This window comes from Oryctolagus cuniculus, chromosome 15 (genome assembly GCF_051225735.1).
Source record: "Oryctolagus cuniculus isolate XC-2025 breed Fujian yellow rabbit chromosome 15, ASM5122573v1, whole genome shotgun sequence".
NCBI lineage: Eukaryota > Metazoa > Chordata > Mammalia > Lagomorpha > Leporidae > Oryctolagus > Oryctolagus cuniculus.
In genome coordinates this window covers 1,456,207-1,471,027 of record NC_142881.1, presented here as the reverse complement: position 1 = coordinate 1,471,027, position 14,821 = coordinate 1,456,207, and positions in this window count along the sequence as shown.

Genomic DNA, 14,821 nt, shown 5'->3' with positions numbered 1-14,821 from the left:
CAGGAGCTCCGTCCGTGGAAACCATGCCCACTGAGGTCTCGCCTCAGCTGCACGGTTTCCTGGGCTTTGCAGGGCTTGGCGGGGGCATGGAGCTGCGAGGCCTCAGCTGGGGGAGATGCGGGCTGGCCTGTCCCCCACACATCCCGTGTTTGCCCATCTGAGTGCCTACTGGCCTGGGTCTGCTCCCTGGCACCCAGAACTGGTGACAGGGGCTCAGGGCCTGTGGACAAATTGTGGGGACCACACCCGACATGGGGGTGATGCAGGAGGCGAGGGCATGCCTGGGGGCTGTTTTATTCCAGTGCATTCTCACAGAAGCCGGGGGACTGCCCGGGGATGCCCCACGCACCAGCCCGAAGGGGCGCTGGGCTGGGTACCGAGCACCCGAGCCCACGCCTCCCACGGCTCCTGTCTCCTCACCCCTCACTGTGAATGCGCGCTGTCCACATGTGGCTTCCCAACCACACGCCCGCAGCTGACCCAGCCCCGGGCCTCTCCTCCTCCCCCACCCGACTGCCCATTCCCAGGCAACGGCCTGGGCTGGTGGGGTCACCGACTCTCAGCACTAAGGAGCGAGAGCCATGGCTTGCCAGGCCCTGACCAGGCTGGGGCCCTGCACCTCCCTGGAGGCTGACGTCTAAGTAGGGTCACAGGTGCTCAGGGCTCGCTGGGCGCCCGCCCTGTCTCTGTCCCTGGTCCATGCCCTGGGGCTGCACGGGGTGAGCAGAGCTCACCTCGTCCTCGTCATCCCTGGCTGGAGACTCCTGCTGCTGAGTGGATTTCCCATGGGGACAGCCGGGGGAGCCCTGCAGAGCTGGAGAATGACAATGAGTGAGGAAGACGGCTAGAGGTCGGACTCCTTTCTTCTGATGACAGAAAGAAGAGAGGCTCTGAGGGCCTGAATTGCTTACCCGTCCTGGGGCACTGGGGTCCCCACCGCTTACCCGTCCTGGGGCACTGCTGGTTCCCATCACTTGACCCCTCCTGGGGGCACTGCCGGTCCCCATCGCTTACCCCTCCTGGGGGCACTGCCGGTCCCCATCGCTTACCCCTCCCGGGGCACTGCCAGTCCCCATCGCTTACCCCTCCTGGGGGCACTGCCGGTCCCCATCGCTTACCCCTCCCAGGGCACTGCCGGTCCCCATCGCTTACCCCTCCTGGGGCACTGCCGGTCCCCATCGCTTGACACCTGCACCGATTCTGTCCCCGCGAGTGCCCGGGGAGCCTCCTGCAAGGCAGCAAAGGCATCGGAGAAAAACTTCTTCCGTCTTTTACCCATCCTCCACCCTCATCCATCCACATATACACCTAACAATCTACACATCCATCCATCATCCACCCATCCATCGTCCACCCTTCATCCATCTCCCCACCACCCACCCATCCACCCATCTCCCATCTGTTCATCCATCCACCTATGCACCTGTCTATCCATCCATCACCCATCTCCCCATCATCCATCCATCCATTCACCCATCCATGCATACAAGCATCCATCCACCCCTCCATCCGCCCGCCCTCCACCCTCCATCCATCACGTATACACCTGTCTAACAATCCATACACCCAACCACCATGCATCTCCCCACCATCCATCTCCCCACCATCCACCCATGCACCCACCCATCCACCGTGCACACAGCCGTCCATCCACCCATCCATGCATCCTCCACTGATTCATCCACCCACCTGTGCACCCATCTGTCCACCCATACACCAATCCATCACCCATCTCCTCACCACCCATCCATCATCCACCCACCCATCCATCCATCATCCATGGAGCAGAGGTAGGGGCAGGGAGAAGATAGAGAAGGAAGGTGGGAGGTAACACCATAGTCCCGGGCCCAGCCACAGCACTGCCCCCCCAGATGCGGTCCAGCGGAGTGCTTGGACACTGCAATGTGAGGCTCTGGGCATGGCCTGGGCCCGGGGCTGGCAGGCGCGGCTCTGGCACCTGCATGGTGACTCCACACCCTTCTGCCTCAGGGAAGCATCAGCCACGTGTGGACCACGGTGCGTGTCCTCAGGAAGTCCCACCGTGGTCTCTAAACCTTCCCAAAACAATGGCCGTCACTCAGAGTGGGAGACGGAGGGGTTCCCTCGTCACCCTCATCTCTGGAGGAGACTGAAGAGTCTGGCTGGAGGAGCAGCCCAGACACGCTTTGTTTCTGATCCGTGGCCCTGATCCGTGGCCCTGATCCATGGCCCTGAGAAAGGCCAGACCTCAGCCTGGCGGTGGCTGCCGCGGCCGCAGAAGGGCCCACCCTTGCCGGGGGTGGGGCTGGTCCAGGACTTTCCTTGGTGCTGCCTGCATGCCCAGGTGAGCCCTCCCGAGACCCTGATGCTGAGCAAGACTCCCGGGGAGGGAAGACGTCTCCTCACACTCCTGGCTTCTCTGTTCTTGGAGCACCGCTGCCCCCTCTCCCTGTGGGACATAAACGGCTCCGGGCGTCTCAGAGGTGCCCTGCCCCACCCCCACTTCCTAACATCCTGGGGAGGGGGAACTGCATCATGCAGACCCGGCTGTGAATCTCGCAAGCGGCTGGGTCAAGCAAGGTCGTGGGACGTGAGCAGGGGCTGTGCCGTCTCAGGGCTGCTGGCTTTCTGTAACTGGGGGCAGGGCCCTCTCCCACTCCCAGAACAAACGGTGCTGCTCTGGGGCTCAGGGGAGTGTGGGGAGACCCAGGGCCTGGGGGACCTACATGGCTCCTGGATGTCATCCTGGTCCTCAGAGCAGGTGCACCCATGGGGCCCACTTCCCTGGGCCAGCGTCACACCGGGTTTGCCAGAGCCTCTGGGGAATCTGTGGAGTCCTGCGGGAGCGGCCCTCCTGCCGCACGGCCCACGGAAGGTGCCGGCGAGGACCCCTCGGTGCCCACTTCTGGGACAAGGAAGGGACAAGAGGGTCTCAGGCAGCGGCCTCAGGCTCCCCCAGGGCTGCAGGGGTGTTGCTAGCACAGTGAGGGGGTGGGGACCTCAGCACCCCCAGGAGCCACTGCCCAGGTCCAGGTCCCGTGGGACAGGGACCCCACCAGGGGACAGCAGCACTCACTTCTCTCTCCCACTGCCTTTCAGTCGCCCTGTCTCCATGGCAACCACAGCAGCTGAGCCCTGTAGGGGCACAGCTGAACTTGCGACCACTCGTCCTTAGTGCAGTCGTCATTCTAACCACGGGGCAGTTATGGGCTCAGGAGGAAGGAGGCCAGCACTTGCCCAGAGCCCCTCACCCAGTCAGCGGGTCCTAGGTCACCTGCAGCCTCCAGTGCCCATGGCGGAGGGGCGAGAGGGGCCCGCCCTCATCCCTGCCCCCGCCCGTGTTGGCGTCCTGGGGCACCCAGTGCCTGGGCACCCAGTGCAAGTCCTGCCCTCACCTGCCTCCCGACTGGGCCCACCCAGTTGGTGCTCACCCTGGCCCAGGGGGTGCTTTTAGCCTGTGCAAAGTGACCCTCGCACACCTAATGCATGGGGCACCACCACCTCCCGTCCTGAGCATTTCATTAGAAGGAGGCTGAGACTGAGAGCGGCAGAACGTAAAGAAAGGCGGGAGCGGGGGAGAATCCCTCTCCGGCCTCCCCCAGGGCCGCGTCCCCCTCGGTGCTCAGCAGGTGCACCTTGCAGATGGGAACTCCCTCCCTCAGGACAACTTGACGAGAGCAACTCGATTAAGGGAGACAGGGAGACGTCGCGGCTTAACGTGCGCTCAGGAAATGGGGCCAGGTGTGGATCACGTGTGCCGTGGCCAGCCCTGGGGACACACAGCGCCCTGCTCAGCCCTTCCTCCACCATCATGGCCTCTGGATTCAGGCGGGAGAGAGAGACACCGAGCCTGAAATACTTTAATTAGTAACCTCATCACATTATGCAAATAGGCAGTCCCTGCAGCCTCATTTCTGGTGTGTATTCATTTCTGCCCCTCAAACACCAGTGTCGGCTGCTCCCCGGGGCGTCCCGGAGCCCACAGAAGCCTGTGCCTTTGCCGTCTGCTGTGAGCCCGTCTCTGCCAGGCTGCTCATCCCAGAGGAGAGAGCCTCCCATGACGTGACAGCCAGCGTTCTCGGGGGTCAGTGGAGAAGTCGCAGCCCGAGACGCTGAGCAAGCTCCCGCCCCCGCGGTTCTTCCTAACCCCCTCCCCCATCCTCCCCCTACCCCCTTCTCCCTCCGGAGCTGGTTCTCCCCCTCCCCACAGCCCCAGACAGCTCCCCAAAGCCCCTTTCACCCCACCCAGAACTGCGCCTCTGACAGCCGCTGCCGCCTCCACCGCTTACCACACTGCGCGGACGGCAGGCCCAGCGTTCGCTTTCTCTGGAACCCGGGCAACTGGAATCGCAGGGGAAGTGGGCGCCTCCTCCTGGGAGCATGGGACCCCCGGGGCTTCCTGGCGAGGTGGGGCCCTGGTCGCTCCTCCCCTGTGGAGGCTGCACCTCCTGAAGGCCTCCCGCGTCCCCTCCGTCTTCCTCCTCGAGCTTTTGTGAGTCGGTTTCCAGGGCACAATGTGAGGCTGCGCAGCTTCGGGGACACGGCCCGCCGCACCCCGTGACAGCCGTCGCTCTTTTTCTTTTCTTTTCTTTTCTTTTCTTTTCTTTTCTTTTCTTTTCTTTTCTTTTCTTTTCTTAAGATCTTTTTATTTATTTGAAAGTGACAGAGAGGCAGAGGCAGAGAACGAGAGAGAGAGGTCTTCCATCTGCTGGTTCACTCCCCAAATGGCCACACTGGTCAGAGCTGCATCGATCCAAAGCCAGGAGCCAGGAGCTTCTCTGAGTCTCCCTTGAAGGTGCAGGGGCTCAAGGATTGGGCCATCTTCCACTGCCCCCCCAGGCCACAGCAGCGAGCTGGATGGGAGTGGAGCAGCAGGGACTAGAACTGGCGCCCGCATGGGATGTCGGCACTGCAGGCGGAGTCTTAGCCCGCTACATCATAATGCAGACCCCCCAGCCGCCACTCTAGAGAGGAAATAAAACTCATTCAGCTCCGGCTCGAAGGTGTGCGCTCCGGTTCAGCGGTGCGTGGACCACATTCCAAACACACGGAGAGCAGGCCACGCCCCCCAGGCCTCTGGGTGCCCCCGCGCCTGGAAGTGTAGGAAAGCACCAAGAGTAGGGCGTCCTCCCGCGTGGGACCCAGTGGTCAGGGCGCTGGGAGCTGCCAGGCCAGGCTCCTGCAGCTCCGTCCCCAGGCCGGGGAGCAGAGAGGGCCCAGGAGCACCCCTGAGGTGAGCGGAGGGAGTCACAGCACACGGAAGCCGATGGAGCCCCTCCCGGAGGGGGCGGGGTCTGGAGGGTGAGCAGGCTCCGGGGGCTCCGGGCCCCTCACGCGCTCCGCGGCCGCTCGCTGCCATTCAGGAGCACGATCCTCTGGGAGGAGTCACTCCCGCGTTGGAGAGGCTGCAGCTGAATCCCCGGACGGGCAGGGAGGCCGCCCGCTGGCCAGAAGCACCCCTTGCCCAGGGCTGCCATCTGCAGCGGAGGGAGGCAGCCTCGAGACCCGGGGCCCCGTTCCCAGCCCGGGGCCCACGGGCAGCTCCGGACTGGAGGTTGGGGCAGAGAGAGGACGGGGGATCTGCACCGTGCAGAGCGGAGCAGCCTGGTCACCTGGAGCAGCCCCAGCAGCTCCCCGCAGGCAGGCCGCCGAGTGTCCCCGCCCGCCCCATGGCCGCACCTGCCGCTCCGAGTCGCTCTGCTGCCCCGAACCAGGACTTCCCGCCCCTCCCTCCTCCGCTGCTCTGCAGACTTGGGAGCAGGCGCGCGGCTCCTGTGTCCTCGAGAGGATGGCAAGCGTCTCTTCCAGGATAACTTCGACTTAATAAATAAACAAACGAATAAAACCCTTGGTGCTCACCACACAGAGCGAGACGGCCCACGCCTGGCAGCCCATCTGGCTTTGCCCTTTTGGTGTAAACAGGAGCTAGGGAGCCCCCACCTCACTCAGGCACTGACAATCAGCAGCCTCGTCCCCACCGCGTGCATCAGCCGAACTCCCTGCCCCCAGGAGACTGCGCCCGGAAGGGGCAGGGTGCGGAAAACCCCTTCCCCAAGTCAGTGCTTCCTCGAGCCTAGAGCGGAAACCTCCCTTGGCGGGAAGAAAGGAACGTGGCAGGGAGAGGGGGTCCTGGGGTGGCTCAGGGAGGGGGTCCTGGGGTGGCTCACGCGGTGCGGGGGAGTCCTGGGGTGGCTGCCTGGGAGGGGAGTCCTGAGTGCCTCCCAGAGAGAGTTGGGTCCTTGGGTGGCTCACGTGGCGGGGCAGGGGGAGTCCTGGGTGGCCCCTGGGAGGGGGCCCTGGGGTGGCCCCCTGAGTGATCTTGCTGGCTCCTGGGCGGGGTCACCAGGCGTGGTGTCGTGGTGCAGGTGTGCCTGCCGAGGCCTCTGGGAAGGGGCTGACCCGCCTGGGGAGCCGGGCAGCCTGGGCCACACATCTGCAGGCGGAGCCCGGGAGAGGTCCTTGCTGGCATCCGGGCTCCCACTTCCGGGAAATGTGCGGACTCCGTTCTCCCGGACACACTTGCTCTCAGGGACACACTTGGGAACACTCGGCAAGTGGACGGGGCTCTGAGGACCGACCTGCCAGTGCCTTGCCCGCGTCTCTCTGCCCCGTGCATCCCCGACTTGGAACTGAAGGCCCTGGGAACCCAGAAAAGCCGACAGCGGCAGGAAGCACCCACAGGCTCCGCCAGGAGACTGCCCAGCAAGATGCAAACATGTGCCGCAGTCCCACCCAGGCCCAGGGCGGGCGGGAGTCCCTGGCTGCAGTGGGGGTGGAGCCGGAGGAGGCTGAGCGGGTGCCAGGACCCCGTCCCAGGCAGGTTGTCTGCGTGGACCACGGCTGCTCCACCCGCTGCAGCAGGAAGCAGGTGTCCCTCCCCGGCCTCCCTGGCGGGGTTTCAGAGGAAGCCTGGTGCCGAGCCAGGATGTTACCCTGGTCCCTACATGGCCAGCGGAGATCCCGGGGGGAGCATCGCTGAGCGACCCCTGCCCCTCCCAGCCTGGGCGCCCTCCGTGCTGGCCCAGCTGTGTTAGGGGCCCCCGCCCAGCAGTAACGAGCCCCCCCTTCTGCTGGTGTGGTTTCGGCAGAGGCCATCCAGACCATTTCCATGGCCTCTCCGCCAGGTGCACCCACCACACCCTGACCCTCGCTGAGCCCGGGGATCCTCTTGCACACTGCCCCGGGAGTCGGCACTTTCTGCCCCCAGAGTGGAAGTCGACATCCGTTGGACGACAAAGGTGACGGTGGCCATCGGTGGCCGCGCCCCCACCCCCTCCGCGCTTTCCAACAAAGATCTGCTTATGTATTTGAAAGTCAGAGTGACAGAGGGGAGAGAGAGAGAGAGAGAGAGCGCTTAACCACAATGCCAGCCCCTCCCATTTGCGCTGAGCCGGCACAGCCTTCTCGCAGACTTCTTCTTGTGTGAATTATTGAAATTCCCTTTTTGGTCTCGCTGTCCCAATTAAGATTTATGTCACTTGTTTACGAGAAGTGGGAGTCAGCGGCTGCGTGGGAAAACGGGAGCTGAAAGCCGTTCCTGGGCGTGCGGCCACTTCTCTTTACTAAAGGCGGCGTCGCGGGCTGCCGCGGGAGCTATGCAAATTGCCCGAGTGTGACCACTCTGCTCCGAGCTGCCAGGTCCGGACAGAAAACACCGGGAGGAGGCGCCGCACTTCCAGACTCTTCTAGACGGTTCCAGGCTGTGTCACTTGTTCCCCAAACGGAATTATTCTCAGCACACACTTCAGACCAGCCGGCACTTCGAACGTCGGACCCTTAAAAGGCAGTTGAGGAGCTGGCGGCTGCCCGAGCAGCAGATCCCGGAGGAGATGCAGGAAGTGTCACTCAGCCCGCCCCGCCCCGTCTCCATGGAGAGCCCTGGACAACGAGGAGGCGTCCACTTAAAAGTGACCCTGCGGTGAACACAGAAGGCAGAAGACGTCTCCCTCCCTTGAGCACGGGGGATGAGGGCCTCGGCTTCCTCTAAGGTGGCAGCAGGGCAGGGGTGCAGGGGTCACTGACAGCAGGGTTAGGGGTACAGGGGTCAGGGGGTGCAGGCCCCATGGTGAGAGCAGCATTAGGGGTGCAGGGGTCAGGGGGTGCAGGGCCAGGTGACAGCAAGGTTAGGGGGTGCATGGCTCACTGTGACAGCAGGGTTAGGGGTACAGGGGTCATGGGGACAGCAGGGTTGGGGGTTCAGGGGCCACAGTGACAGCAGGGTTAGGGGGTACAGGGGTTATGGGGACAGCAGGGTTAGGGGTGCAGGGGTTATGGGGACAGCAGGGTTAGGGGGTTCAGGGGCCACAGTGATAGCGGGGTTAGGGGGTACAGGGGTCACTGGGACAGCAGGATTATGGGGGTACAGGCTGGTGCTCCCCACTGCCAGGCTCTGAAGACACTGCTGGTGATCCTCTCGCTTGGTCACAGCCCAAAGCTCGGCCCCGACCACCATGGAGGCGACGCCGTCTCCCGGGCGGGCTGAGGGCACCATCTGAGCGCTGGGCTTCCAGGCCTGAGCAGGTGGGACGATGGGAGCCCTTTCCCACCCCTGGGGGTAGCAGGTCGGACGCCCTCTGCCTGCCGGGAGGGCTCCATCAGGGCTGCCCCTCCCCGCCCCCATGCAGGTGCCCCTCCCAGGGTGGGCAGGGAAGGCGGGCATGGCCCTGTCCCTTTTGTGATGAAGGCTGGCAGAGCTTGTGCCTGGCACACACCACCCCCACCACCATCCCAGGCCCACGGGCATCTCGCTCTGAGCCCCATGCTCCCACGTGCACCTGTGCACTGGGAACCCCCCCCCAAGTGTGGCTCAGGTTCAGGACACCACTCAGGTGCCGCCCATCCCCCTGCCCACTTCCAGGGCGGGGGGCACATCCCCAAGCGAGGTGCAGCGAGCCCCCGACTCGCAGCTCTGCCCCCAAAGGGCTCCAGGTGAGGGTCTCCAGGAGCTGCGGTCCAGCCTCAGCAAGAGGCAGGAGGGTTCTCTGTGGGGAGGGACGCAGAGCCAGGCCCCATTGTTCATTTCCTGCAGCTACGGTCCCGATAAGGAACAGGATTACTATGAATTTCCTGAGTTTTCTCTTAGGACGCGAGTCCCCTTCCCCAGCCCCAGGGCCGGGCTGTGAATCTCTGTGCTCTTGAACTAACGTCGCAGACGTCCACTTAGATCCGGGGACACCCAGTCACCCTCTGCGATCCATGTCACTGTTCATAGGCTTCGAACAAGCAAGATCAAGGCTATGCGCTCGGGTCCCAAATGCCAGGCAGTGAGCCCTGCGCTCCCCTCTCCCTGTGCCTCCGGTTAGCAGCATGAGGATTCCATGTCATAGCAGTGAGACGTGGGGACCCCCAGCCAATCCTCTTCTCCCCAGAGAGCAAAGCTTGGCCTTGGCCCAGGTCCCTTCCTGCTGCACGTGGGGTACCCTGGTTGGTCGGCCTGCAGCTGGGTCGAGTTCTGGACCCCACCGTGGCCTGGTCAGGAGCCCTGCTGCTGGGGACTGCAGCGTTGGAGGCTGCGCCCCTGCCCCAGCTCAGACCCGTATGCTGCTCAGAGGCATTTCTGCAGGGGCCGAACCCATGCAAGCGTCCATCCACATCTGAGGAACAAGTGGGCATCGCCTCCCCACCAGCAACGGCAGCCCCGCGGGAGTGGAGACAAGGTGGGCGTCCCAGGCTGCCTGCCCCCTGCCCGCGGAGTGACCTCCCTTCCCGCAGCTGCTCTCACAGGGAGCGCAGCTCCTGGCTCCCCCAGGCCTTCCCCCACCCACACATGGGCCTTCCAGGGCCGCAGGGGGACCCCTCCTCCTCCATGGGAACGTCCCAGGTTCCCTGGGTCAGGTTTGAAAACCACAGCGAATGGAACAGGAGCAATGCACCCTGGGAAACTCTTTTGCTCCTTGGACCACTTGGGAAACGGATCCAAGAGACCAGAATCACCATCGGCAGTGTCTGCATCAGGGCGCCACTGAGTGAGGCCAGAGGAGCTGGGGAAAGTCCTTTCTGACGACAGCGATGACCGAGACTGCAGACGGACGAGGAACGGAAGGCGGACAGACCCCGCGAGTTACTTCCCCTCGGTGACACAGGGCACTGCCCCAGAAGAGCAGGGCAGGTTCCACGCAGCCCGGGCGCTGTCCCCTGGCTCCGGTGCTGACGGGGTCCACAGGCCGCCCGGGCGCTGTCCCCTGGCCCCGGTGCTGACGGGGTCCACAGGCCGCCCGGGCGCTGTCCCCTGGCTCCGGTGCTGACGGGGTCCACAGGCCGCCCAGGCGCTGTCCCCTGGCTCCGGTGCTGACGGGGTCCACAGACGTCTTCACTTAGCAACACAACAGGAAGAACGACCCTGTGCTCTGGGTGCATCCTCGGCTTACTCCTCCCAAGGAAAAGTCGGGCTGACCACGCCGATTCCATGCAGCACATTTTCTGAGAATCTTATATGTAAGAGCTGTGCTCCACAAGTGTAGACACAAAACAGGCAGAGCTGGGTGCCTGTTCAGATCCTGATCCCCAGGGCCAGTCCCCAGCGGATGAGCACCATGTGGGCTTCCCCCACCCCCTCAGGGTTTGTCACCACGACACTCACACCGCTTGTCCTGTTGGCCCGAGGTGGGCTCCTTACTCCACACAGGCATCAAGGAGGAAGCCAGCGGTCACATAAGTGGCCTCCCGGGACCTGCAGCAGACCAGGCTCACACCGGGCAGCGAGTCTGGCTTCCTGGCATCACCAGTGCCAGGACCTGGCACTTGGGATCCTGGTTGGAGGGGGCAGTCTCCCTGGAAGTTCTGCCCTAACAAGGACGGGTGCATGTGTGTGTGGTTGCCCATCTGCTTCTGGAATCAGCAAGGACGTGGGGGCCCTTGTGTCTGCAACTCCGGCCGAAATCCCCACAGAGCCACAGGGCCAGGCGTCAGGCTCACCCCGGCAAACAGCCACACAGCCTCCCGCCCTCGTCCCGGGGAGTTACAGGCAAAGCGGCCATGTTAGCCCTGCCCTGAGGGAGCGTTTCTGCCTCATGGCCTGGTGGTCGGCAGAGCGGGCGGCAGGCAGCAGGCCAGGGTGGGCGTGGGTGCTGAGCGGTGCCTCCTCACCTCCTGGCCCATTCACACCTCCCCTCAGCCCTGCTTCAAGAACCCGGAGAGGGGCTTTTCACGCTCTCAGCTGATAGCGTTTTCACGCCCGAGCCCTGGCTCTGGCACTCAGCACGGGGGTGTCACCCTCACCCCTGCTTTCTCTGCGCTGTAGGGAGGCGCAGGGCAGAGAGCTCCGTGCACACGGGGCGTCCCCCTCTCTGGATCACCGTGCCCGTGGTGGCCCCTCCTGCCCAGCCTGTCCAGCTGCCACTGGTGGGAGCCGTGGAAGCCGCCGGCTTGATCTCCACAACTGTTGGTTCCTTTCCACCAGGGCCTGAGCCCCGTGGGCACACACAGGGGTCCTGAACCCACATTGTGGGGGCTCACACTTGTAAGGGACTCAGGCTGCTCCACGTCCGTGTCACCCTGTGGCCTGAGTCAGGGCGCTGTTTGCAGCTCTGGCTGGACATGGAAGCGGCTGGGGGACCGTGACGCCCATTCCACACCTTGTGGCATAAACAAGTCACTAAGGGGACTCGTGGGCTCATACTGGGCCACACCCTGGGGCGCCCCTTGTCCCACACTGGGAATGTTGAAGCTGCCCGGGGGGGCCGGGGCAGGTGGGTTAGCCGTCGGGGTGGGGAGGGGTCTTTCTGCCACGGGCCACGTAAATATTTATGACGTCATTTGCAGGCCACACAAAGTTATCAAGTGGAAAATTGGCCTGCTTTCGGGCTGAGGAAGGCTGGTTGCTGGGGCTGTGACCAGCCTGAGCTAGAGTGACGATGCTGGCATGCAGGAGCCACACTCGCACCCAGCTGGGGGAGGTTGGCGACGCCGGCGGCACGCAGCCTGGCTCCATTATGAAGACGTCGGGAGCCAGGCCCGGGAATCTGCTTAGTGGCCACTGGCCACGGCTCTGGTTTGTCCTGACTTCTGCATTCCCTGTCACTGGGAGGGAGGTGCACAGGTTGGACCTGGAGATCACTCTCTCCCCAAGATGCCGGCTTCTGAAGCCAACCCGCTCCTCCCAGCCGCTCTTGTCCGGTGAGGTGGCCGTCGGCGGCGAGCGGCAGGGCCTGATCCCTGGTCCAGTCACAGTGAGGCCCGTGGGCTGACGGCTCCTGCCCCAGGAACACACAAGCCCCCTCCTACTGCTGCCCGGAGGCCTGGGGTCCATGTCTCACAGCCTCTGAGAGACACCATGAAAATTAGTTACAGAGAGAGAGAAGTAGAGACTGAGAGAGAGGTCTTCCACCTGCTGGTTCACTCCCCAGGTGGCTGCAACAGCCAGGACTGTGCCATGCTGAAGCCCAGGACCAGGAGCTTCCTCCGGGTCTCCCACACGGGTGCAGGGGCCCCAGCACTTGAGCCATTCCCCCTGTTTTCCCAGGACGTAGCAGAGCTGGATGGGGAGTGGAGAAGCCAGAACTCAAACAGGCACCCATGTGGGACGTCCGCACTGCAGGCGGCGGATTTACCCGCTGCACCACAGCACTGGCCCCAGGAAAATTCGCATTTTAAAAGTGGTGTCAAGAAAACTGAACAGTTGCTAAGAGAATTGTATCTGCAACTCCAGCTACTCACCTGAACAAATGAAAAAGGCACCAGAGATCTAAGTGGGAAAAAATAGATGGAGAAATTCAGGAATTTCCTTTTAACCTGTACGTGGGAAACCTCGGACTTGGAATCTAAAAGTGATGACATGGAGACCACGGAGTGGAAATCACCCAGGTGGAACCCACGGACGGTGCTGGTGAGAGACGCTCACAGGTGCACCGGGGTCAGTGGGCAGGGACACGAGGCTGTGTCACCTCCTCGCCTCTTGGGTTTACAGGAACTCTGAGCCAGCCATGTCCTCCGCACACAGAGATGCACACGTGTGCATGTACACATGCGTGTGTCTACACATATGCACACATACACGCACACGCACACGCACACGTGACATCCAGTCTGAGCACCTGAGGATGCCACAGCTCCGACCTGGCACAGGCACCCATGGGCACCCTCCCTGGGAAGCACCCACCCTCGGATGAGTCCCCTCTGTGACAGGGTACTCTGATGGACGAGACCCTTGGGAAGGGAACCTGAGGCCTCCGAGGACAGAGCCAGGGCCGAGCCGAGCGCAGGAGCCCAAGAGGAGGATCTGGAAGGCCACCTCCCCTCCACGGGCTCAGGTCAGGGCGGCCCTGGGTGTGAGGGCCACCTGCTGCAGCCACGGGGGCCGGCGTGCTCATGCCCCACCCCCCCCATCTTCAGGCCATATCCTGGGGCGAGTCATGGCCTGCTCTGCCCTGCCCACCCACACCCCTCGGTGCTGTCTGGCCACAGCCTGGCCACAGGTACAGCTCCCGGCTCGTGCGGCACAGCCCTGATGGCTTGGGAAGGCCAGAACCGGACACCCACCCCCAGAGGCCTCCCCTCCAACTCCTCCAGCTACAAGCCCAGCTCAGCCTCAGAGTGGGTGCTTGGGGCCCTGGGTGGGGGGCAGACACACGGGGGCGGCAGACACAGGGTGGGGGCAGCATGGAGGGCCGGCTGCCCGCCCAGCACTGGCCCCGCCTTCTCCCACCCACACCACCGCGTCTCCCAGAGCTCAGAGTGAAAGGTGGCTTAGAGACAATGGCTGAAGGCACCCCCTGAACCCACGGCCCTGACGCCTGCCTAGTGGGCGGCACTCCCATGAGCCCTGGGTGCAGCCTGTGGATTCCGCAGGTGGACGGAGGAGACGCCCAGGTCCTCCACATTGTCTGGACAATTCGCCCTTAAACCCCAGCTGAGAGCCCAGAGGCTGCCGGGAGCCGCTCGGAGGCTGAGGCCTTCCTGAAGATGTTCTCATTATTTGATAAGGATTTAAATGCAGTTTAACTGCCTCCCTCGACAGTTCTTTTTAAATGTTTTAATTTCAAGCCCTTCCTGGCGTAATGCATTATAGGTGCATAATCAGGTTCTATATTCTCATCGTATCTCAGCCTGGAAAACAGGAAAGTGGGGTTGGAGGCGCAGCTCTGCAGAGGCGAAGGAACCCAGCTGCTGGGCGTGAAGCTGGGGTTGCCTCCCCTCCCCTCCCCTCCCCTGCACCTGCAGCCCCGGAGCCACCCGCCCATCGCTACGGCCAGAGGTGATGGAGCCACCCGCGCTCGCCCTGCCAGGAGCACCATGGACCCATTCCGGGCCAGCCGTGGGCACACAGGAGCCTCTCCCTGTGTGCACACGTAGCCCAGGTACCAAGAGCCAGGACCGCCTGCCGGGGGGCCTCTAACTGCCCACGCCCCCCAACAGCCTCTGGTTTAACAACTCTGCCAGGCTTGGAGTCCCTGTGCTGGCAGATTCCAGCCGCTCAAGTGGTTGGGTCCGGGCTGCCCACGTGGGAGACCCGGATGTGGTTCTGGGCTCTGGGCTTTGGGCTCACCCAGCACCGGATGTTGCACGTGTTTGAAACCAGTGAATGGAGGATCCTCTCTCTTTCTCTCGACTCAGGCCACTCCTCCTTCTTCTCTTGCCCTGGCCCCAGCCCCCAGGGCGACCCCGGGGCCAGCATGTGGTGGGGGCCCCTGGCACGGTCCATCGGGTGGTGTGAATGTCCCCCGCAAGGCCTGGGGAGGCCGCAGTGCAGACGAGCGAGCTCCGTGTTGAGTGACAGCTCTGTCCGCGTCCCCAGAACACAACAGCCTCGGGCACGTGGCCAGCGCCCAGCTGGCGCTGTGTGACTCAGCCGGGCCGGGTGTGACAGCCGGGTGTCCAGGCCTGGCCAGGCCGCGCCAGCGTCTCC